This window comes from Monodon monoceros, unplaced genomic scaffold (genome assembly GCF_005190385.1).
Source record: "Monodon monoceros isolate NGI ecotype Baffin Bay Population unplaced genomic scaffold, NGI_Narwhal_1 Super_Scaffold_22, whole genome shotgun sequence".
Lineage (NCBI taxonomy): Eukaryota > Metazoa > Chordata > Mammalia > Artiodactyla > Monodontidae > Monodon > Monodon monoceros.
This window is the reverse complement of record NW_021703779.1, coordinates 39,881,870-39,907,960: the sequence shown is the minus strand read 5'-3', so window position 1 is coordinate 39,907,960 and position 26,091 is coordinate 39,881,870.

Genomic DNA, 26,091 nt, shown 5'->3' with positions numbered 1-26,091 from the left:
ATAAAATTGATGAAAAAATTAAGTCATTACTGAAATTAACCAATCTTCTATTTGAAGCATCTAGTGTCACTGATATAAAACTGGCATCATTTAACTGCAAAGATATTTTTCTGCTAATGGAGCCAACCCAATAACAGCTATCACTTCACTCTTTGTACATGCATGGGAAAACATGGAATTGAAAATGAATGAAATTAATTCAGAGAAATCATCATTTGATCTAACTGAAAAGCCATGCTTCACAGAATGCTATGTAAATTCAACTTCTGCAGCTAACTTTTGAAATAAATGGTGATTTTTTTTCTTTTTTTTAATTCTGTAGGCGGGCCTCTCACTGTTGTGGCCTCTCTTGTTGTGGAGCACAGGCTCCAGACGCGCAGGCTCAGCAGCCATGGCTCACGGGACCAGTCGCTCCGCAGCATGGGGGATCTTCCTGGACCGGGGCATGAACCTGCGTCCCCTGCATCACCAGGCAGACTCTCAACCACTGCGCCACCAGGGAAGCCCAGTGGTGATGTTTTTTAAACAGATTTCAGTCTTCTGGTTTTCACATAGTCAGTAATATCACTATGACTTCTGATTGGAAGGTAAATGCAGACAAATATTTTTGTGCAGGTTACATTCACCAGCATTTTTTTTTGAGAAATAGAAATTCACTAATTATTTCCAAAACATCAACTTGCTTTTTTTTTATTTACTCATTTTTTACTGAAGTATAGTTGGCTTACAATGTTACATTAGTTTCAGGTGTACACCATAGTAATTCAATATTTGTATAGCTTATACTCCAAACAAAGTTATTATAAAATATTGACTATATTCCCTGTGCTGTACATTACATCCTTGTAACTTACTTATTTTATACCTAGTAGTTTGTACTTTTTTTTTTCATTTTCACATGCCTATTAATGCCAATGCTATGTATATCTACATTTCAGTATTATGTATTTTATTTTATTTATTTTTTTAACATCTTTATTGGGGTATAATTGCTCATTGAAAATTCATTGCTGTAGAGAGGGTCTCTTTGCAAAATAAAAAAGGCATTAACAAACAGAAAAACAAGCAAATAGTTGTAGATTTACATCTTAGCATAAATAACAAAACTACTGTAGCAGGAGCTTTCTGACTGTTTTCTCTATACAGAAGGACTGCTCAGACTCCATTTCTCACATGTGTTTCAATTATAGTTAACCCATACTTTCTCACATTTCCTATTGACCCTTTGAGCTGGTGACCTGTCAACTTTAACAGCACAAGTAACTGATACACTAACTAACCTGCAGATGCAACAGCATCAAATATACCACCTGAGACCAGGGTTAGCAATTTCTAACTGATGGAGTCAAAAAGAACTTTGTTTTACAAGCAAGCTGAAGGCTGTCCTTGAAAGGGATGTGTCTGTTACATTGCATCTGGAAAGAGTTGTTATCTTTCACATTTAACTACATGGTAAAGTGAGAACTCTGTACACTGCCCATGCATCTCACACATGACTACATGAGACAATTCTTTGCTTTGAAATCTATTTTACCTGATTTTTAATATATCTACTCCTGCTTTTTTGCTGTTGTTAATATTTGCATGCCACACCTTTTTCTGTCTTTTTACTTTCAACCTACCTATGTCACTGTATTTGAAGTGAGTTTCTTGTAGACAGCATACAGTTGAATCACAGGTTTGTTAATCCACTCTGCCAGTCTTTGTTTTTTAATTGATGAATTTAGACTATTTACATTTAAGGTAATTATTGACATGTTATGGCTTATACAGCCATTTTATTCTTTGGGTTTTGTTTATTTCCTGTGTTTCTCATTCCTCTGTTTCTCATCTCCAGCTTTCTAGTAGGTTACTTGAATATTTTTAAGGTTTTTAGTTGGACTTATTTGTACTCTTTTTGAATATTTCATTTTGTATAGTTTAGGAACAAGGCAAGGATGTCCACTCTTACCACTCTTATTCAACATGGTGCTGGAAGTTTTAGCCAATACAATAAGGCAAGCAAAAAGAATAAAAAGCATACAGATTGGAAAGGAAAAAATAAAACTGCCCTTATGATGACTTATTGTCTGTGTAGAAAATTCCAAAGAATCGACAAAATAAAAACTCCTAGAAATAATAAGTGAGTTTATCAAAGTCTCAGGATACAAAATAAACACACTGAAATTAATCTCAATTTTACATACTAGCAGCAAACATGTGGAAAGTGAAATTTAAAATATAATACCACTTATAATAACTCCAAAGAAAATGAAATACTTAGGTATAAATCTAACAAAATACATACAACATCTGTATCCTGAAAATTACAAAATGCTGATGAAAGACATCAAAGAACTAAATAGAAGTAATGACTTATGTTAATGGGTTGGAAGACTCATCATAGTAAAAATGTGAATTCTCCCTAAACTGATCTATAGATTAATGCAATATTTATCAAAGTTCCAGCAGGGATTTTTTGGACATAGAGAAGCATAATCTAAGTTTATATGAAATGACACAGAATCTGTAATAGCTAAAACAATCTTGAAGAAGAATAATAAAGTGGGTAGAACCACTCTACCCCATTCTAAGTCTTACTATATAGCTACAGTAGTCAAGGCAGTGTGTTATTGGCAGAGGAATAGACACATGGGTCAATGGAACAGAATAGAGAAATATATCTACACAAATATGCCCAACTAATCTTTGACAACATTTCAAGAGCAAGTTTAATGAAGTGTCTGAATCCATTTTTGATATTTGACTGCTGACAGCTTTCAAGCTCCCTAACCCCTTTCAGCTTTTGCCCTACATCTGGGCATGCTGATAAAATAGCCTGGGGCTTCGCTCCCTTGGCACTTCCAGGAAAGGTCAAACTATGAAAACCCCTGCCCACACATGGGAATCATCACCCTAGCCCCACTCCCCAATCAAAATAAAATCAAAAGACACTTGCCCCGCCCTTCACTAAAGCCAGTCCAGACTGGCTTGGGTATCTGCCCTCCTCTTTTCCAAAAAAATTCCCATTATATGAATAATTCCCTCTTTTCATACCCTCCTACTGTGTGTGGTATCATCAGTCTCTACATCTGAACGAATTTTTAAAAATTTTTTAAATTTATTTGTTTATTTATTTGCTTGCGCTTGGTCTTAGTTGCGGCACGAAGGATGTTCATTGCAGCATGCAGGATCTTTTAGTTGTGACATGCGAACTCTTAGCTGCAGCATAGGGGATCTAGTTCCCTGGCCAGGGATCGAATCCAGGCCCCCGGCATTGGGAGCAGAGTCTTAGCCACTGGACAACCAGGGAAGTCCTTGAACTAATTTTGGTTGGGAAATTGATCCCACTCTCCACAGGGCAACCACAAAACCATTGCTCTGTAAGCAGGATTGTGTAGCATACCACTACACATTTATAAAAATGGTAAAAATTTTTAAAATAGTGATAATATGAAAGTTGGCAACAATGCAGAGAAACTGGATCACTCATATACTGCTGATGGGAATGTAAAATAATACAGTCACTCTGGAAAACAGTGTGGTAGTTTCTTTAAAAACTAAACATGTGCTTACTATACAACCTAGATATTAAATATTACTTTCTTGGGCATTTATCTCAGAGAAATGAAAATTTATGTCCACATAAAACTTGTATGCAAATAACCATAGCATCTTTAATCATAATAGCCCCAAACTGGAAACACCCCAATGTTCATCGATTGACTAATGGATAAACAAAATGTGGTACATCCAACCATGGAGTGATATAAAAAGGAAAAAATGACTAATATTTGCTGTAAGTTGAATGGGTCTCAAGGAAATTATGCTGAGAAAAAAAGGCAAACCCAAAAGGTTATATCGTGTATGGTTCCATTTATATAACAGTTTTGAAATGGCAAAATTATAGAGATGGAGAACAGATTAGTAGTTGCCAGGGTTTGGGGGGAGGTGGGTCTAAGAAGAATGTGAATGTGATTATAAAAGGGCAATATGAGGGATCCTTGTGATGGAAGTCTTCCTTATCCTGACTGTAGTCACAATATTTTACACATGTGATAAAATTGCATAGAACAAAACACACACACACACATACATACAGGAATGCATGTAAAACTGGTGAAATCTGAATAAGGTAGGCAGATTGTATCAATGGCAATTTTCCTGTTGTGATATTGTACTATAGTTATGCCAGACGTTACCACTGGAGAAAACTAGGTGAAGGGTGTAAAGGATCTCTTTGTATTATTTCTTACAACTGCATGTGAATATACAGTTATGCCAAATAAAATTTTAAAAAATTCTCCCAATGTCTAGGTTAAAAAAAACACACATGTTCCAGTTTGGACAATAAATTATATGCTCACACTAGTTATCATCTCTAATACAAAAAATTTGTGGAAACTGCTGTTGCTAGGTCTACACACTGTTGCAGACATGAAGAGGTGGGGGGAGAGGGGTACTGCTCATGGGGAAAATTCTGTAGGTAAGAGTGACTGGTGAAGTGTCCTGCTGAGAACTGTCCTCTGGAGTCCCTGTTAGGGTTTCTTGCTTCAGGGGCATAGTAGTAGAGAAACTGATTGGACGAGGAGGGGAAGAGAAGGGGGATCTTGCTATTCCATTTTTGTTTCTAGCAAACTTGAGTTTTCTTGACATTCAGGAGAAGTGGTGACACTTGGTCTTTTGGTATTTCTTACTCTGTAGACAGAAAAACACATTTATATGAGAAAACATGGTACAAGTTGAAGAAGAGAAGAGTCAGGAAGGATCAGAAACCCTTGAGAGAAGGGTTGAGAAAACCCTTGAGAATGATCAGAAACCCTTACATTCTCTGGTGAGAATGTAAACCAGAGTGCTTCATTGTAATCTGACCCCATGATCCTAGGAAGAAAATGGTCCTGGAAAAGAGATTTACACGGGGATATCTGATCACTTTAGCCAGATCCAAATGATTTTCAATCATGTTTTCCCATTTCTCCTTCCTTGTCCATAGTCTTTCGCTCCTATTTCTTCTGCTGAAATAAGGCCATCTCTTCTTCAAATGCTTCATACACTTGGGACCAACTATGTTGCAACTTTTAAAAATCATTATAATAATGAGAAGGTCTATCCTTATTCCTTTCTCCTGCCCCAAAGAAAGGTACCCATTACTGGGACAATTTCTAAAGAGAAATATTCCATCAGAACCAACAACCTCCCAAAGACATCATAGCATATTTGTTAGTCTGAAATCTGAAAATCCCTTTCTCCAAAAGTCTCAGGCCCTAGAGTTCTGTTGTTAACTGAGAAGGTCTTTCTCCGCACTGCTTTCTATATTCAGAATGATTCACATGACACTGGCATTTGCAATCAGGATTTAAGCACACCTGATCCACTAAGACAACATGCCATGTTAGTAGACAGTTACAAGGAGAAAACTATAATTGTTTTGATGACAATAACTGAGGGCAATTATGAAAAGTTCTAGAATATTATATTCCTCTCGGGGAAGCATGAAAAATCTATCACTTGCAAATTTTAAGAAAATGTGCTCTGTGCAACTTACAATTTTCCCTCACACCTGCCCCTCCTCGCGGACTATTCCCCAAGGTTCTAGCAGCATTAGCCATGGTCAATTTCTGCCTACTTCAGCACTGCTCAGTGTGAGCCTGGGAGACCTTTACCCAGTCCTACTACATTCCCAGTTGGAGAGAAATGAGAATCTCTGCCACCAACAGGTGAGTCAGGAGTTACCTGTGTAACCATCAGTCTAACATTCTGGGTGTCTCCAGCTGTAAAACTGAGCTTTCCCAGAACTTTTAGATTTCACCCAATCCCTTTGGACTGGGCACATCACATCTCTATCTGCCAGCATGGGGACCAGTCTCTAGACTTGGTGACTTTCCCTTCTTCCCAGTAATTACCCCCATACACACACCCTAGGTATAGCAAGGCTCTTGTGTTGTTCTCTTTAACTCCCTCTCTCTTGAACCAGTATTTCACACAAAAATTGCTCATAATACCTGTTAAGTAAATTAATTGAAGAAAAGCCATTCCAAACAATACCTAGTGAAACAAAGAAGTAAATTGCTTATAAACTTGGAAGACCTAATGAGCTGAGAGAAGAAAGAAACTAATTCATTGGAAAACACTAAATTTACAATAAGGATACAAGCAAAACATAAGTACCACCACTAAAATAAAACCACAAGATGATAATTCATGGGGCCATACTGATTAAATAAAAAGTACCCCAGAGTTCAGACTTCTGGAATAAGTTATTTTCCAAAGTGGATAAATGGGATTCTTCCCTCCCACATTTATTTTTCATGTGGAAAAAAATCACCTTGAGTCAGAAAGTTTGGACAAAGAAAGTGACCTCCTTATTCCACTCCTCCCAAAAATTAGATATTAATCTGAAGCTGACTAAAGCAGGAAGCTGTAGAAAGGAACAGATGTCATGATGAGTATTCCATTCTGCTCATTGCTAAGGCCCCAGATGGAAGTTTATGCAGTTAAAACATCCAGGCTTCCAAATGGCCAGGAAAGGAAAGACTCTGAAAGGTGAAGGCTCCTGTCTTCACTGAGAGCAGGAAACTCATAGGGCAGACAGACCTGACCAATATCCCCTCAATCTAGAAAATTCCCACCATAGTCTTCAGATTTGTTATTGAAGTGAGAAATTCTGCCTCAGTTTACAGCCTAATAACTTATCACATCAATTGCCTGGCGAAGCATATAATACGTCCTTTGGAGTCTGAATTTATATTGTACATCCCCAACCAAAAGGCTCCTAGAGAGCCCATGAAGGGGTTTTAAGGGATTTCTTAACACTGTAAGTAAAACTTCAAGTTCATGTGCATTTCCCTGAGAAGAAGGTCTAGAAGTTCCAGCAGATTCTCAAGGGAGACTCTGACCCTCAAAAAAGTCAAGAGCATTAGACCAGCCCTAAAGACACTCCATGACTCCTTTGTTATCATAATTTCAAGGAGAAATAACCCATAAACTTGACCGGGGCAAGATCTAAGTTCACCTTCAAATCCAGGGGGAATTTACCCTCTGTCTATATATCTAGATCCATTATGGTGACTTCTCTGGACTCCATTATTTTTTATCCTCAGGATACAAAGTGAAATGAACATTCGCAGGACCTGGCTTATAGCAAATGGGCTCCCAGCACTGTGACCTTTCATTTCCCAGAATTCTCTGACTCCAGCGTCACTGGAAGAAGTGGAATGATTGAATAAAGAGAAAATGGAGGGGGTTCCTGTGAGGGTCTGGAGGAGGGAATAAAGCTGAAAGAGAAAAAACTGGGTGGGAAGGAAGGCATGGAGAAAGGGAAAGAAAATGAGCAAGAAATGAAAGGAGAAGAAACATGAAGAAGAAAAGAAATATAGGCTGGAGGTTAGAAACTGACATGAGATATGAAAAGAAGACAGAAGGAAAGGAGAAGATAGAAGGAAGATAGATAGAAGGAAAGGTTATGGGAAGAGAATGAGAGTTCTCTGCAAGAAAGGGAAAAAAGTAAAGAGGGTTATTTGGGGGAAAGGAGGATAAAGTGAAAGGATATGAGAAGTAAGAAGAATGGAGGGATAACAATATTTTAAAAGTATACAAAGCACTACTAAGCGGAATTAACAAGTATGGATATCACCAAAGAAGAGTCTATGTTATAGATAATATGATGGACCCCATGTCTCTTGGTAATAGCCAAGTTGAACAAACTTACACAGCTGGGCCAGAGAAAGTGTGGCACACGACCCTTTATGTGGCCCATGGCCCACTTATTGAAGAGGAACAGGGACAGGGAGTGAGGGGGCGAAGCTGAGAGGAGAACTGTCGTCCTGCTGAAAGTTGTCTGAGCTGCTGTCCAGGAATCCCCACTCTTACCTGGTCACCTGGGCCATGTGCACCCTGGTAACACCAGCCTGTGCCCCGTACCTCCCCCACCAAAGCAGGAGGGGCAGCTGTATCAGGTTCCTATGGGCTGGGGGGAGTAGGTACAGTCAGGGCAAGGAACAGCCTTGCAAACATGTGCAGTAGATGGTGTCTGCCCATGTGTTAATCCTAATAAGCACCTGGCTGGGTGGGTCAGTGTGGGTTGATTAGGAGGGGGCATATCCTGCTGCCCTAGGGCTCACCTGCTTTCATATGCATCATGTTTACAGTGTGACTAGCACGTCTATAAAAACGTGATGCTTTGGTCAGTGCACAGCCCACAGACGGATGCTCTGACAGTAAACATTAGTAGGTACTTTATTGGTAGGCGCAAGCAGAAGGCACTTTAATACATGATCTCTAATCCTTCAGAGCCTGGAACAGCTTTTATTGGTAAAGAAGCTGGCCCAAGGGCACATAGCTAGGAAGGGGCCTAAACATGGCGGATGCTGAGGCCCTAGCTCTTCTCCTTCCCCCTACACTGAGCTGCCTTCCTCTTTAGGGGAGACTCCCCCACTGAATGCAGCATCCCATTCATTTGGGTATTGCAGTAGAGGCCCCCTTTGTGTTTCAGAATAAGAGCTTATTAGGGCTCAAAGAAGATTATAAAGTTTCCGAGTTGTGTTTCCACCATTTCAGATGGGCTTAAGAAGAGGGGAATGTCTACTTTGTTAGTGGAATATACAAATTATTATTTATTTCTACAAATAAAATGATTTATCCTGTTGATTTAACCCTTTAACCCTGGAAGCTGATGGAGCCCAAATCTGAGAATCACCACAGAAGCCTGTCGCTAAGACCTGTCTGGCCCCGTGAAATCTTTGGGGACTGGGGGACACAGTTCCTCCCCACCTTCTGCTTTCCGCACTAGAATTTCAGCCAGTGTTGACCTGCTGCTCCAAGTTTGCTTGAACCTGGCAAGTTTACACATTCACTGATTTTTACTTCAAAACTTTGTGGTTCAAGGGCTCCATCTTGAGGCATGTTCTATCTCTCTCAGTGCCTCTGAGTCTGGGGAGAGATGCAAAGCATGATGAGGAGTTTTGCTGCATAGCGCACTGACTTCTATTTGCTAAATGTTTTCTTCAGTCTTCACAGCAAAAATTCAAGCTATAGAAAGGTGCCTGCTAAAAAAATAATTCAGGCTACAAGACAACGACACGGTTTTGAACAGGATTAGGGGTAGGGTTACAAATGATGGCTCCTCCTACAAATATATTTATCTTTTAACAATAATCACAAAGTGAAAGTCATTTTTTATTTGTTTGTCTTTACAATAAGCTGTTTTCTCCAGTTGCTGGGAACAGTTCACAGAAGTCACACTGTTAGAATGGCTGGGCTCCACAGGAAAGCACAGATGAAATCGACAAACAGTCCTGAGAGCTGAGCACCGCCCCTCCCCCCCAATTTAAAATCCTCTGAGACCTTTCATAGGATCCTACTTCCGAGGGATCAACGAGAAACACAGGCCATGATTCAGCCTTCCAGATATAGGTGGGCAGGCTTCCTGACAGCAAGCCCCTGGGCCAACTAAGTGCCCTACTGGCACTGCTATCCATCCAGAGGTCCAAATATAATCCTTCTCTCCTCTCACTTTCACCCATGTAGCCAATCAGTTGCCAATCAAAGCACTGTTGTTTCAACCTTCCAAATATCTCTAGAACTTTCCTCCATCTGCATTCACTACACTGGTCCAGAGCAACATCCTCTTTCGCCTGAGCTACAGCACAGCATCCTATCTGCTGTCCCCACCACCAGTCTGGAACGACCTTTCTAAACCATAAATCTGATTGTTATCTAATTAAGTAACAATCCTAATTAAATCCCTCAGTAACCTCCGATTGCCTTTAGGATAAGGACTAAAATCCTCAACGTGGCCTTCAAAGACCTTTGTGACCTGGTCCAACCTTCCTCCCCAGCTCCATTTCCAGCAACATCCCTTGCTCCTCCCTGCCACCATTGTTCTGTCACAGCCTTTCTTCTCTTCCCCCTCCAAGCCACAGTGTACACCCTGTGCCTCGGTCTGATTCATTTCCTCTTCTTTTGCACCCTTCACTTTCTGTTTCTAACTCTTACCCTTATCTGCTGCTTCCTCCAGAAAGCCTTCCCTGACTGCCACAGGAGATTCTGCCTCCCAGCTAAACCTTCTAACACTATGTTATTTATAAGAAATATACAATAACATATATTTTATATTATTATATTTATATAACAATATAATATATACTAATTATGTAATATATAATATAAATTATATATTTAGAGAAAATGCAATTTATTACAGATCTTAGTAGCCCGACTCTCCTGTTAGACTACAAGCTTTGTAAGTGCAGGGGCTGTTCATTTTACTTCCTGTCGCATCCACAGCGAGCAACACGTTACCCTTTCGGTAACAACATCTATGGCTGGCGTAGCCTCAGCAAAGTCATTACCATTACTGTGTATTTTTTTTCAATCCACTCCCCACTTTTCCCTTGCTCTGCTCTGTATCATGGTGGTTTGAACAGTGCAAATTACATTTCCCAGGCTTCTGGTTACATTCAACCAGTGGGAGGCCCTGGCAAAAGACTGGAGAGAGGGAAAGCAATGTATTTCTCCCGTGCTCATTCATTCTCCCTCTCTCTCTCTCTCTCTCTCTCTCTCTCATATTCTCTCATGGTCAATGAAAGCAGAATATGAGAGGCATATCCAGCAGTGGCTGTGTCTTGGCATGGCCCCAGCTGTTGCTGGCCAGCCCCTGCCACGATTCCAGCCCCCCAGGGTGACCCTGGGTCCTGAGCTCCGCTAACACTACCTTTTCCATTGTCCCTTCAGCGCTGGGGATGCTTCGCCAATTTGCTCTTTGGGCTCTTTTAGCACCTTTGTAATTTCATCCCCACTATTCAATTCCTTTCATTAAACTATCTGCTCTAATTTCTTTTTCCTGACTAGTCTCTTACTTACATAGTTACTGAAGCTATTTTCTTACATTTAGAATTCCACCTGACATTCATATATATTGAAGAACATCTATATGAAGCACACAAATTTGGAATAAATCTCATTGAACAGAGACTGAAATCTATGTAAAAGGGCGTGCTGGAGAGGGAGTGTAAAATCCTAGATTTATGGAGAGGAGAAAGGACCTCGAACATGTAATCAAAAGAACACTGCCTTGTGCTATAAAATTTGAACACCAAAGTTTGTTGTAACTGACAGGCTCTAATCTCTAAAGTGGAAATACAGAAAGGGGACCTAGGATGAAAGGAGGAGGGAAAGAGTGGTATAGGGACAATTTTTCTGGGAATATCAAATTCTTAAACAGATGACTTCAAGCTGACGGGTAATTTTCAGCTTGGCACTATGAAGCAAGACCCAGGCAGAAGTGAAAATACCATCAACTAAACAGTAATTCTCAGTAGACTGCAGGAAACTTTGTTCCCACAGAGAATAATACAGGAGTAATAACCTGTCCCCTAAAACAGTGGGGGAAACATTTATAAGGGCCTAGAATAAAATAGAGTCTGAGAATCAGCTGAATCTTTGAAAGCCAAAAAATTACAGATGAATAATAAATAACCAGAAAAAATTCATGCCCTCAGGTGTAGAAAATCAGCTTATTTGCATTCTGACACTGAAAATACTGTTTCTAAAAAAATTTCATTCATTTGAGCCCCAGTAATGTGTGGTTTTTAACAATTCCACTTAAAGTTGGCTGAAGTTTTATATTTTCACTATTATGAAGAAATTCTCTGAAAAAAATTATGAAGAAATTCTCTGAAAAAAAAGTTAAGCATTTTTTATGATCATTGGCCATTCATTAAACCAATAAACAGTCGGTCAGTAGGTATTTTTAAAAATTTTTCAGACTAACGACATAAGAAAATATTCATGATTCATTGGTAAATTGAAACAAGTGGAGCCTGAAACAAGGACTAGAAGGCAGTTTATTTCGGAGTGATTCCTAGAAGCAGGAATGTGGGAGTAGAAAGAGTGAGATGTAAGAAAGGGGAAAAGCCAAAGGGTATTTTATCGAGCTGGTTATCTTTGTGGACATCTGAGGCTCAATACTATTGGGGATCCTCTCCAAAACCCTATAGAATAGTGTATTATAATTATCCTTCTGAAGGACAGAGGCTGAAGTATTTATCTACCAACTCCCATCCACATTGGTTAACTCTATCAGGGAAGTTAACGCCACTGAACCTCTGGATGGAATAAGCAACCTCCTGAAACTTCAGAGAAAGCAGAACAACTGAAAGTCTCTGGGGCGGTTGAGATGGGAAGTTAGCAGCATGCATGGGAAATGTCCACCAGAGCCAAAGTCAAGTGAGCCAAGGAGATGTGACACTAGGCACAAAACAGTATGTGTTACAGTACACCCCTTGCACCACCCAGATGTGCTTCTGCCCAAGCAAGGTGCACTCTGTCACTAAATATTCAAAGTGGTGGCCAGCTGCAGTCTCTAATAAGAAACTTAAGACAGAAGGGTTAGTGGAATGAGCTAAGGTCTTTGATAGTGCCACTAGGCCCAAGGCTGTAATTGATATTCATCAACTCATTCTTCTGCCACGCATTCCAGATTTCCTTTACTCTCAGAGTCAGAAGTTCAATTGATCTAGACTGCTTACCAAAGAAAGTAACTACATATTTTTTAATTGTGTAATTCAGATGTTTCATTAATTCAGATTGACCTCACCAATTAATTCCCAATTAGTGATTATTTGCTATAGGGTCTCTTACACTTATGGAGTGGAGGTGAAACAGAAAAATGAACATACAGTAGCCAGATCTTAGACAAGGCATATTGGAAAAAGTGAAGTCTTATTCTGGGATATCATTCTATCTGTCTCAAATAAAATGAGACAGTAAAACGATAATATATGATATAATTATTACAATAAGTTTGGCATTAAATATCAAATTTTTCTAATTCACATAGCAAAATGATTTTCAGGAGACCCAGTTTACCATGAGCAAAATTAAAGCCACCAGGGTAGGAATTATGTAAGCAAATCCCCTACTACAGATTACCAATTTTGCTACTTTTTCCTCTCAGATCAAAAACATCTCTTTCTGAGTGAAAATTATCTAGATTATAATTTTTAAATGGCAATAAATAGGACCCAGGAAGTTACTAAGTACTCTCTAAATTAAATGCCAAGCCTGTTTGAGCAAAATTGAAAATGTGAGAAAATCCAAATATGGCATCAACACTAAATAAATCAACTTTGGGCAGAAGCAGTTCAAACCCAAGCACTGTATAATTGCATCTACCACACTTGTCTAAGCTGCAATTTCACTTCAATGTACTGCTTTTGGGCCCAAGAACCCAGCAATTCTTAAGTCAGACATTTATGATATTGATGAGCATTGCTGATTTCTGTTGCCACGGCTCCATGGAGCCATCCAAGCAGGTTCTGCTTCCTGAATGGACCTTATCACTAGCAGGAAGACCAAGTGCTGGTGATTTGTCACAAATATATTTTCCATCCTTAATGACTCCATTCACTAGCCAGTTTATGATTCAGAACATGGGAATAAATCCCTCAGAGCTTGGCCACTCCAGGTAATAAATCTAACTTTTCAGACCCCCAAGCATACACATGTATAGCCTATTTATTTTCTCATTTTCCTTTCTCACCTCTTATCCACATAAATGTTCTGTTCATGCACCAACTTCACAGGGATGCATGTGGCATATGGTCTGGAAACAGCATAAAATATTTGAAATAAAGATATATGGTTGGAGTAGAAATAGTTTATTTAAGCCTTTAAAGACCTTTAGAAACAGCTATCAAAATTATTCTATACCTTCCCACAGAACTGTAAGACTGGGTTAACAAATATTATAAGCTTCTCAAATTCTATTCAGTTTAAGAGGAGTGATAAGTTTTTTCATATAGAGTTACCCACCTCTACTAAAAAGTCTTCAATAGAAATGACATTTTCCCACAGTCTGTTTATATTAGACAAAATTATCTCCAAGTAAGATAGATAGCTAGTGGGAAGCAGCCGCATAGCACAGGGAGATCAGCTCGGTGCTTTGTGATCACCTGGAGGGGTGGGATAGGGAGGGTGGGAGGGAGGGAGAGACAAGAGGGATGAGATATGGGAACATATGTATATATATAACTGATTCATTTTGTTGTAAAGCAGAAACTAACACACCATTGTAAAGCAATTATACTCCAATAAAGATGTTAAAAAAAAAAAGTACACACTAGGGCTTCCCTGGTGGCGCAGTGGTTGAGAGTCCATCTGCCAATGCAGGGGACACGGGTTCGTGCCCCGGTCCGGGAGGATCCCACATGCCACGGAGCGGCTGGGCCCGTGAGCCATGGCCGCTGAGCCTGCGCGTCTGGAGCCTGTGCTCCGCAACAGGAGAGGCCACAACAGTGAGAGGCCCGCGTACCACAAAAAAAAAAAAAAAAAAAACCACTTGCCATGAAAAAAAGACACGTAGTATTATATCAAAATTAAGACATTCTATTTTTCAAAAAAGACCATGAACAGAGTAGAAGTCAACCTACATAGTGGGAGAAGATATTCATGATACGTGAACCCAAAAAGGACTCATATTTTTAATACATAAAGAACTCTTACTAATCAATAAGAAAAAGACAACATAATAGAAAATTAGGCAAAATACTAAAAAATACTTCATTATTGAATAACAAAAAAAGGAGGAGAAGAAAAGATACTCAACTTTCCTATTATCTGGGAAATGCAAATTAATACCACAATGAGGGTGCTTCTGGTTCCAGCCAAGATGGAGTAAGTCCACTAAAACCTTTCCTACTGATTGTAACTAAACATACTGGACAAAATACTGAGGACTTAAAAGTAAACAGAAGCAGGAGGAATTTTTTAAAAGGACTCAAAACTTTTAGAAGTGATTCATAGAGAGGTGAGATTTTCTGTTCTTTTCTTTTTCTTTACTTTTACAGTATTGCTCTGAAGGCAGTCTCCAGTTGTGGGGCTGTGAAGAGGCACCAATATGAAAACTAAAACTCAGATAGAAAATCTATCTTTCTGGCCAGGGGAATCAAGAGAAAGGGGTCCTGTGGTCCAAAAAGTGTGGGAAAAAAATCTCCTTTGATCTCTTTTTTCTGGCACCTTTGCCCTGAGGGTGGGTCCCAGTTACAGATCTGCATTGCAGTGGCAGCATGGATGACTAAATCTCTGAGATAAACCTCAATTTTCTGGCCAGAGAAACCAAGAAAGAGAATGCTGAGAGTCAGAAAGTGTGGGGGGAATTCCAAAAGAAGAGAACTGGAGAAAAGGAACCCTTAATTCCTGCATGAATCCACAGAAGTCCTGGGCTCATCATCACCCTTGAGTTGTACACGCACAGGAGAGACACAAAGAAGCAGATTAAAAGCTTTGAGAATTGAAGTACAAGTCAATCTACTGGCAAGTCTCAACCTAAACCTGAGTGGCACATATGTGGGACAGACCAAATGAAGCATAGCAAAGGCTTAATAAACCAGAATGAGAGTAGAATCATCCCCTACTTTTGCAGTGAGATAAAACTTGCGGTCTTAATCTAACTGGGTTAATTACTTTCTAGACAAAATAAATCAACTTTCTCCAGAGAATTATAACAGGATCCAGAAGCTGCACAACAAAAGGTTCAAAATGTCCAGATAAAGTAGAAAATTACACAACATACAGAGAATGTTTTAAATGTCATCCATTCTCAACAGAAGCCAACTTTGCAATGATCCAGATAATGGAAGTATTAAAGACTTAAAGTAGCGATTATAGCTATACTCTGTGAAATAAACGTTTGATATGAATGGAAAGATGAAAGTTCTCAGCAGAAAAATAGAAACCACAAAAAAATCAAATTTAAATTTTAAAGCTGAAAATAAAATATCTGAACTTTAAAAATTCCTGGATAGACCAAACAGCAAAAGGGGGATGATAGAGGAAATAGTCAGTGAATTTAAAGATAGACAATAAATATTATCCAATGTAAAGAACAGAGAGAAAGATGTTTTTTAAAATCAAGAGAGGCTCAGAGACTATGGAACAATACCTAAAGATCTAACAGCTGTATCATTGGAGTAACAGAAGGAGAGGTAAAGGAGGGTAATGAAAAAATATATATTCAAAGAAATACATACTCTAAGAAATAATGGTGGAAAACTTCCCAAACCTGGTTTTTACAATTTCATAATTGTACAAATAATTTTACAAATTCAGGAAGCTCTATGAATGCCAAACAGAATAAACCAAAGAGTACAACACCCAGACACATCATAATCAAACTTCTGCAACCAAAGATGGAGAAAAAACCTTGAAAGCAGCTAAAGGAAAACAACATATGACATATAGGGAAACAACGATTCATTAAAGGGAATGCAGGTTTCTTATCAGACAACTTAGAGGTAAGACAATGGAACATTTTTAAAGTGCTAAAAGAAAAGAAGCAACAACACAAAATTCTATGTCCAGAAATATCATTCAAGAATGAATGCTAAAGAAATACATTCTTACATGACAGGAAACTAAAAGAATACATCCCCAGCAGACTTGTTCTACAATAAATACTAAAGGCAGTTCCTGAGGTCAAATGAAAATGATGCTAGGAAAAAAATAGAACTTCATCAGTGAAGAAAGAGCAATAAAAATGATAAATACCTGGGAAGATATAATAGATTGTGTTTCTCCTCTTAAATTGTTTTTTAAAGGTATGACTCCTGAAAGCAAAAATTATAACATCTGGTGAGGTTTCAATATATGTAGATGTAAAACATATGAAAACTATAGCATAAAGGTCAGGGGAAAAATAAAGGGACACATATGGTTGTAAGGTTCTACATTTTACTTGAAGAGGTAAAATATTGGGAAATTAAACAAAAAAAACTTTTAAATATCTTATGGATTAAATAGGAAATCACAAAGGAAATTAGAGAATATTTTGAATTAAATAAAAATAAGAACACGACATATCAATACTTGTGGAATACAGCTAAAAAAATGCTTAGATGGAAATTTAGAGTATCAAATGCTTATATTAAAAAAGAAAATAAGGTCTGAAATCAATAATCTACTCAAATCAAATGTCTTGGAAATACGGCATTATGTTAAGAAAGGGAGAGAAAGAAGTAGATGTAAGAAAGGTAACCAATATCTTCAGGTTTAAAGGGTTCACTACAACCCTAGAAATATCATTCTTGGTCATTCTTTTTAAAATATTACGTGTAAAGAAAATTCTACAAACACTCAGACATGAAAAACAAATTACCAACAAAGGAACAAAAAGCAAGCTGAATTTAGAGTTCTTTTCTGCAATACAAAATGCTAGAAGACAACAGCTAAATATCTAATAAATTGGAGGGAAAAGGAATATGACCCAGTTATTTCATATCATTCATAGTTGACATATATGTATGTGTAGACAACAAAAGGTCGACTCACATATGGAAAACCTCAAAAAATACATTCTTTATATATGCACTTTTGAAAAACTTACTTGAAAATTAACTCCATAAGTTGAGAGATAAGGAAAATAAAGAGCTCAAGAATAGGTAAATTGTATTACAAAAGGATCAACAGGGAACATCAAACCTGTTAAACCAAAAATTAATGTAAATTGTTTTTAAGGATTTGGTTGTGAAACTGCATGCAATCGTCAACAGTCATTCTTAGAAGACAGTCATTCTTAGAAGATATAACATTCTTTTTTTTTTTAACAATGCTGCTATTTTATTATGCAAGGATATATAAATAGCCTAACGACACAAACTTCAAAACCATAAAGTCTATTAGCTTAATTTATGTCTGTATCTCAACAATCCAATTTTAGCATATTATTATTTTGTTTTTTTAAACATTTTTTGGAGTATAATTGCTTTACAATGGTGTGTTAGTTTCTGCTGTATAACAAAGTGATTCAGCTATAAATATACATACATCCCCATATCTCCTCCCTCTTGCGTCTCCCTCTCACCCTCCCTATCCCACCTCTCTAGGTAGACACAAAGCACCGAGCTGATCTTCCTTTGCTATGCAGCTGCTTCCCACTAGCTATCTATTTTACATTTGGTAGTGTATATATGTCCATGCCACTCTCTCACTTTGTCCCAGCTCACCCTTCCCCCTCCCCATGTCCTCAAGTCAATTCTCTATGTCTGCGTCTTTATTGCTGTCCTGCCCCTAGGTTTGTTAGAATCTTTTTTTTTTCGATTCCATATATTAGCATATGGTATTTGGTTTTCTTTCTGACTTACTTCCCTCTGTATGACAGATTCTAGGTCCATCCACCTCACTACAAATAACTCAATTTCATTTCTTTTTATGGCTGAGTAATATTCAATTGTATATATGTGCCACATCTTCTTTATCCATTCATCTGCCGATGAACACTTAGGTTGCTTCCATACCCTGGCTATTGTAAATAGAGCTGCAATGAACATTGTGGTACATGACCCTTTTGGAATTATGGTTTTCTCAGGGTATGTGCCCAGTAGTGGGATTGCTGGGTCATATGGTAGTTCTATTTTTAGTTTTTTAAGGAGCCTCCATACTGTTCTCCATAGTGGCTGTATCAATTTACATTCCCACCAACAGTGCAAGAGGGTTCCCTTTTCTTTACACCCTCTCCAGCATTTGTTGTTTGTAGATTTTTTGATGATGGCCATTCTGACCTGTGTGAGGTGCTATCTCATTGTAGTTTTGATTTGCATTTCTCTAATGATTAGTGATGTTGAGCATTCTTTCATGCATTTGTTTGCAATCTGTATATCTTCTTTGGAGAAATGTCTATTTAGGTCTTCTGCCCAATTTTGGATTGGGTTGTTTGTTTTTTTTATATTGAGCTGCATGAGCTGCTTGTAAATTTTGGAGATTAATCCTTTGAGAGTTGCTTCATTTGCAAATATTTTCTCCCATTCTGAGGGTTGTCTTTTCATCTTCTGAATGGTTTCCTTTGCTGTGCAAAAGCTTTGAAGTTTCATTAGGTCCCATTTGTTTATTTTTGTTTTTATTTCCATTTCTCTAGGAGGTGGGTCAAAAAGGATCTTGCTGTGATTTATGTCATGGAGTGTTCTGCCTATATTTTCCTCTAAGAGTTTGATAGTGTCTGGCCTTACATTTAGGTCGTTAATCCATTTTGAGTGGATTTTTGTGTATGGTGTTAGGGAGTGTTCTAATTTCATTCTTTTACATGTAGCTGTCCAGTTTTCCCAGCACCACTTATTGAAGAGGCTGTCTTTTCTCCATTGTATATTCTTGCCTCCTTTATCAGGGATAAGGTGACCATATGTGTGTGGGTTTATCTCTGGGCTTTCTATCTTGTTCCAGTGATCTATATTTCATAACAGTCATTCTTAAAAACAATCCTTGAATAGCAATAATACAGGCATAAGACTCCAGATAAGGAAATAATTGGATCAAAGAAGAAGTAAATGCGTTTTCTAAAAGTTTCTTCTTTTTAAATAGAGAGGGATTGTTTAAAGTGACATTTTACTCTTGACTCAGAGAAATATTTTCCAACTCTTTTGAAAAAATTAAGGTTAAAAACATTAAAATATGACATGCTGTTTTTCATTTAATCTAAAGTAAGAAACATTTTTTTTACATACCACAAAGAAAGAAAAAAATGCTGCCAATTCAACTACAGCATATCATCAATTATTAGATGCATTTTAATTCTAGAAGTACTAAAATGTTAAAAATATTCCTTAGAATTTACAAAATATATTGTTTTCCAAATCCCTGGAAACGATAAAAGCAAGATTCAAGTTTATGTAACAAAAGAAAAATAAACAAAGGAATCATAAAAAAAAATGTAAAATAAAATAGCAAAAATATGAGCAAACCCAGCAGGTATAACAACAACAAATATTTATGAGATAAGTGCTTTATTTAAAAAAGAAAAACTCTTATACTACTGGAATAAAATAGTAAAACAAAATGATAAAAATGTTGAAAACTTTAAGAAAAGAACAAAAAAAATAAGCCAGGTGAAGCCAAAAAAAAATTAAGTAAGACAAAAAGGGTCATTTTATAATAAATATGTGAGTTAAAATGAAGATATGGTAGTCATAAAACACTTGTGCTAAATAACACTACATTAAAAAATACAAAACAAAAACTGTTTAAAAATACAATAATAAAATGACAAGACAAAATAATACTGGAAAATTTTAACTGATCATTCTAATATTCAGGCAAAAAAAAATCCTAAGGACGTAGAGGATCTGTATACATAAGCAATATGATTAATTTAATAAATATATACTACCTAATCTGCAAAAGAAAATAAACCTTTATCAATGTCCATGTAAATATTTTTAAATGACTATATATTAGACCATGAAGCAAACCTCAGTAAATTCCATAAAGCAGATATTTTGCAGGTTATATTCCTAACCTCAGTGCAAAAAATCATAAAAGATCTAAAAGAAATAACATTTCAAACAAAATGTTTACTCAACTGCTTGGAAACATAAAATTTTCTGTAATTCTTGGGTCAAATGTGAAATGAAACATTATTTATCAACCACTTAGAAAATAATGAGATCTAGTCCAATAAATCAGGTAAAGACCACCTAATACAAAATCAAGCAAAGAATATTGGCAAGCAATTTAAAGAAGTCTTACTAGCTAATAAATAAATGAAACTACCCTAACCTCACTAATAATCAAAGAAGTGTACATTAATATAAAATAATAATGTGTCTCTTTATATATCAATTTTGTAAAAATTAGAAAAGACAGTTCCCCTTTGGTGTTGGATAAAGTATTAGAAAGCATACCTCTTGGAGGTAATGTAAACTGGTAAAACAACATGTGAGGGCAATTGGCCATTAATACATATCTATGATATATTAAAAGGGAAATCAACTTACAGAACAATATGTGTAATATGACACTTATAATGTGTAAGCCACATACGTGTGTATACATATCTAATGTATATAAATATAAATGCACAAAAACACATATGTTGGTAAATGTATAGAAATGGGTTGGGAAGGATATAGTGTACCAAATCATTAACAGTGTTTACCCCTGGATGAGGAAATGGTATTACGGAAAAGGAATGCAAAAAGAACAAATGTCACTTTTCTCCTGTATATACATGTATGTGTTTGCATTTTGATAATGAACATGTTTTCATTTAGGGAAAAAGTTACATTATTACAATAAATACACTACTCAAAAAATTTCACAGGCTGATTCCAATGTTCTGAGTCAAATATAGCTTTAATTGCCTTATTATTAAGCAAAAATAGGACAAAGAATTAAACTAAGATTTGACACAAGTAGTCATGAAAATCACAAGTAAATAAGAAATCAAATTATGCAAGAGAGAAGAATTAAGATGAAATAAAACCAGAAATGAGTGAATTAAATAAAACAGAATTGCTAAGTAAATCAAAAAATTGCCAAGTAAATTAAAGAAAAGCTAATTAGGTAGACAAATTTCTGGTTGGTTTTACCAGGAAAAAAATACCCTGAAAATACAGAAGCATACAATTGAATAAAAACTGACATAACAGAGATAAAAGAAACCAGCAGATCTTATAGTAATTGATAAAATATTGATGCATTTTATTTATTCATATACTGCAGCTATATATAGTATTTCATCTGCAGTTTGTCAAGGTTCTTGTACCCAGATCAGTCAGTTTTATGTTTCTTAGTACTTCTAAAGCTCTGATTGCATGTAGACATTTTTAAGAATAAAATTATTTGTTAAATGAATGCTTAAAAATGCATGTTATTCTTATCAAAACTTCTCTGCAGAAATGGATATTTTAGTTACTCATTGTAGACATTCTAAGCTTAACTTCAAAGTGATTAAGTATATAATTGCCCAGGAATGCAAGCATCTCTCATAAAGAGTTGTTACTCTCCTGGCACTTCCAAAGTCACATTTATGAACTAGTAAGCCCACTGGATGCTTATCAGTTGAGCAACTAAAGCAGTCATGTAGAGAACATATCCAGCTATTTGTTTGGTAAAACATTTTATATAAAGAAGTTATAGGATCCAGCAATTCCACTCCTGGGCATATATCTGGAGTTCTGGTTCAAAAGGATACATGCACCCCAATGTTCATTGCAGCACTGTTTACAACAGCCAAGACACGGAAGCAACCTAAATGTCCATCAATAGATGAATGGACAAAGAAGATGTGACACATATACACAATGGAATATTACTCAGCCATTAAAAATAATGAAATAATGCCATTTGCAGCAAAATGGATGGACCTGGAGATTACCATACTAAGTGAAGTAAGTCAGAGAAAGACAAATATCATATGATATTGCTTATATGTGGAACCTGAAAAAAATGATACAAATGAACTTACTTACAAAACAGAAACAGACTCAGACATAGAAAATAAACTTATGGTTACCAAAGGGGAAAGGTGGAGGGGGAGGGATAAGTTGGGAGTTTGGGATTGACATATACAAACCACTATATGTAAAATAGATAGCCAGGGACTTCCCTGGTGGTGCAGTGGTTAAGAATCTGCCTGCCAATGCAGGGGACAGGGGTTTGATTCCTGGTCCAGGAAGATCCCACATGCCACGGAGCAACTAAGCCATGCACCACAACTACTGAGCCTGCACTCTAGAGCCCGTGCTCTGCAACAAGAGAAGCCACTGCAATGAGAAGCCCGTGCACCACAACGAAGAGTAGCCCCTGCTCGCCGCAACTAGAGAAAGCCTGCACACAGCAACGAACACCCAACACAGCCAAAAATAAATTAATTAAAAAAAAAAAGATAACCAACAAGGACCTACTGTATAGTACAGGGAACTCTGCTCAATATTCTGTAATAACCTAAATGGGAAAAGAATTTGAAAAAGAATAGATCTAGGTATATGTATAATTGATTTGCTGTACACCTGAAATTAACACAACATTGTGAATCAACTATAGTCCAATATAAAATACAAATTTTTTAATTTAAAAAATAAAAGCAGGAGATTGGTTCAAGATGGCAGAGTAGAAGGACATGCGCTAACTCCCTCTTGCGAGAGCACTGGAATCACAACTAACTGCAAGGATTCTTCAATATATGCAAATCAATCAACATGATACACCGTATTACCAAACTGAAGGAAAAAAACCGTATTATCCTCTCAATAGATGCAGAAAAAGCTTTTGACAAAATTCAACACCCATTTATGACAAAAAACTCTCCAGAAACTGGGCATAGAGGGAAACTACCTCAATATAATAAAGGCCATATATGACAAACCCACAGCAAACATCATTCTCAATGGTGAAAAACTGAAAGCATTTCCTCTAAGGCCAGGAACAAGACAAGGTGCCCACTCTCACCTCTATTATTCAACATAGTTTTGGAAGTCCTAGCCATGGCAATCAGAGAAGAAAAAGAAATAAAAGGAATACAAATTGGAAAAGAAGAAGTAAAACTGTCACTGTTTGCAGATGACATGATACTATACATAGAGAATCCTAAAGATGCCACCAGAAAACTACTAGAGCTAATCAATGAATTTGGTAAAGTAGCAGGATACAAAATTAATGCACAGAAATCTCTTGCATTCCTATACACTAATGATGAAAAATCTGAAAGAGAAATTAAGGAAACACTCCCATTTACCACTGCAACAAAAAGAATAAAATACCTAAGAATAAACCTACCTAAGGAGACAAAAGACCTGTATGCAGAAAACTATAAGACACTGATGAAAGAAATTAAAGATGATACAAACATGTAAAAGAATGAAATTAGAACACTCCCTAACACCGTACACAAAAATAAACTCAAAATGGATTAATGACCTAAATGTAAGACTGGACACTATAAAACTCTTAGAGGAAAACATAGGAAGAGCACGCTTTGACATAAATCACAGCAAGATCTTTTTTGACCCACCTCCTAGAGTAATGGAAATAAAAGCAAAAATAAACAAGTAGGACCTAATGAAATTTAAAATCTTTTGCAAAGCAAAGGAAACTACAAACAAGACGAAAAGACAACCCTCAGAATGGTAGAAAATATTTGCAAATGAATCAACAAAGGATTAATCTCCAAAATATATAAACAGCCCATGCAGCTCAATATTAGAAAAACAAACAACCCAACTGAAAAATGGGCAGAAGACCCAAATAGACATTTCTCCAAAGAAGACATACAGATGGCCAAGAAGCACATGAAAGGCTGCTCAACATCACTAATCATTAGAAAAATGCAAATCAAAACTACCATGAGGTATCACCTCACACCAGTTAGAATGGGCATCATCAGAAAATCTACAAACAACAAATGCTGGAGAGGGTGTGGAGAAAAGGGAACCCTCTTCCACTGTTGGTGGGAATGTAAATTGATGCAGCCACTATGGAGAACAGTATGGAGGTTCCTTAAAAATCTAAAAATAGAATTACCATATGACTCAGCAATCCCACTACTGGGCATATATCCAGAGAAAACCGTAATTCAAAAAGACACATGCACCCCAATGTTCATTGCAGCACTATTTACAATAGCCAGGTCATGGACACAACCTAAATGCCCATCAACAGACGACTGGATAAAGAAGATGTGGTACATATATATAATGGAATATTACTCAGCCATAAAAAGGAATGAAATTGGGTCATTTGTAGAGACGTGGATGGATCTAGAGACTGTCATACAGGGTGAAGTAAGTCAGAAAGAGAAAAACAAATATCATATATTAACGCATGTATATGGAACCTAGAAAAATGGTACAGATGGACCAGTTTGCAGGGCAGAAATAGAGACACAGATGTAGAGGACAAATGTATGGACACCAAGGTGGGGGAAAGAGGCGGCAGGGCGGTCGTGGTGATTGGAGATTGGGAGATTGGGATTGACATATATACATTAATATGTTTTAAATGGATAACTAATAAGAACCTGCTGTATAAAAAAATAAAGAAAATAAAATTCAAAAATAAATAAATAAATAATAAAAGCAAAAGAAAAGTTATAGGAGAGTGACATAAGCATCATGATGGTGCAAGACGTCATCTCTTTATATCCCGTTTTAGCAACAAACTAGACATCCATGCACAAACAAAGGTGCCTCTGTGGGAGTTGCAGGATCCAGCACAATATGCCAAGGGACCAAGAAGGAGTCTTGCTCATCTGTGCATATGGTAATAGACTGACCAACCTCAGTATGCGTTGCAAAGGAGCCAGCGAACTTGCCCCAATCCATCTCAGCCAAAGTGGGAAAAACATGGAGAGTACTGACTAGGGCAGGAATCAGGAAAAGATTTTGCAGAAGTCAAGCCTTCCCAAGGGAAGACTCTAGCACACTGTTGGAGAAAAAGTTTCTTTCATTAAAAAAAATACATATATATGAGTTTGGATGCATTGGAGACAGTAAGAGGAACTTTGTCTGTGCTAGTCGTCTCCCAAGACAACACTGCATGGGCTGAACAAGCTGGCAGCTGGCTTCTCCTATGTAGAAAAGGGAAAATGGTGAGTGAGTGCTCAGCTTCCCCAGCTGTGCTGGACACTGCTGGAGAAACCTGTTTGCTCCAACAGCATCCAGGATACTGAGGTGGAAGCTCCATGACTGCGGGGAGGAAGGTGATCAGGAAAGAGGCAGGTAAGAATACCAAAGGGTATTAAAGGGATGTGGTTCTTGGATAAAGTAGATGTGGTATGTACATACAATGAAAAATTATTCAGCTGTGAGAAAGAAGGAATCCTGCCATTTGTGAGAACATGGGTGGACCTTGAGGGCATTATACTAAGTGAGATAAATCAGACAGAGGAAGACAAATACTCTATGAACTCACTTATATGTAGAATCTAAAAAAGTCAAACCCATAGAAACAAAGTAGAATAATGGTTACCAGAGGCAGGGAGTGGGGGAATTGAAAAAATGTTGTTTAAGGTTGCAAATTTTCAACTAGTAAGTAAATAAGGAGATCTAATGCTCAGCATAGTGGTTATAGTCAAAAATACTGTATTCTAAACTTCAAAGTTCCTAACAGACTAGACCTTAATTGTTCTCATCACAAAACAAAAATGATAATTACGTGATGGGATAGAGGTGTTAGCTAACACTACAGTGGTAATCATACTGCCGTATAAAAATGTATCAAATCAACACTTTATACACCTTAAACTTACACAATGTTGTATGTCAATTACATCTCAATAAAAAAGAAGCTATAAAGTGATATACATTTTGATGCTAATGAATTTGAAAACCACAATGACATACTTTTCTA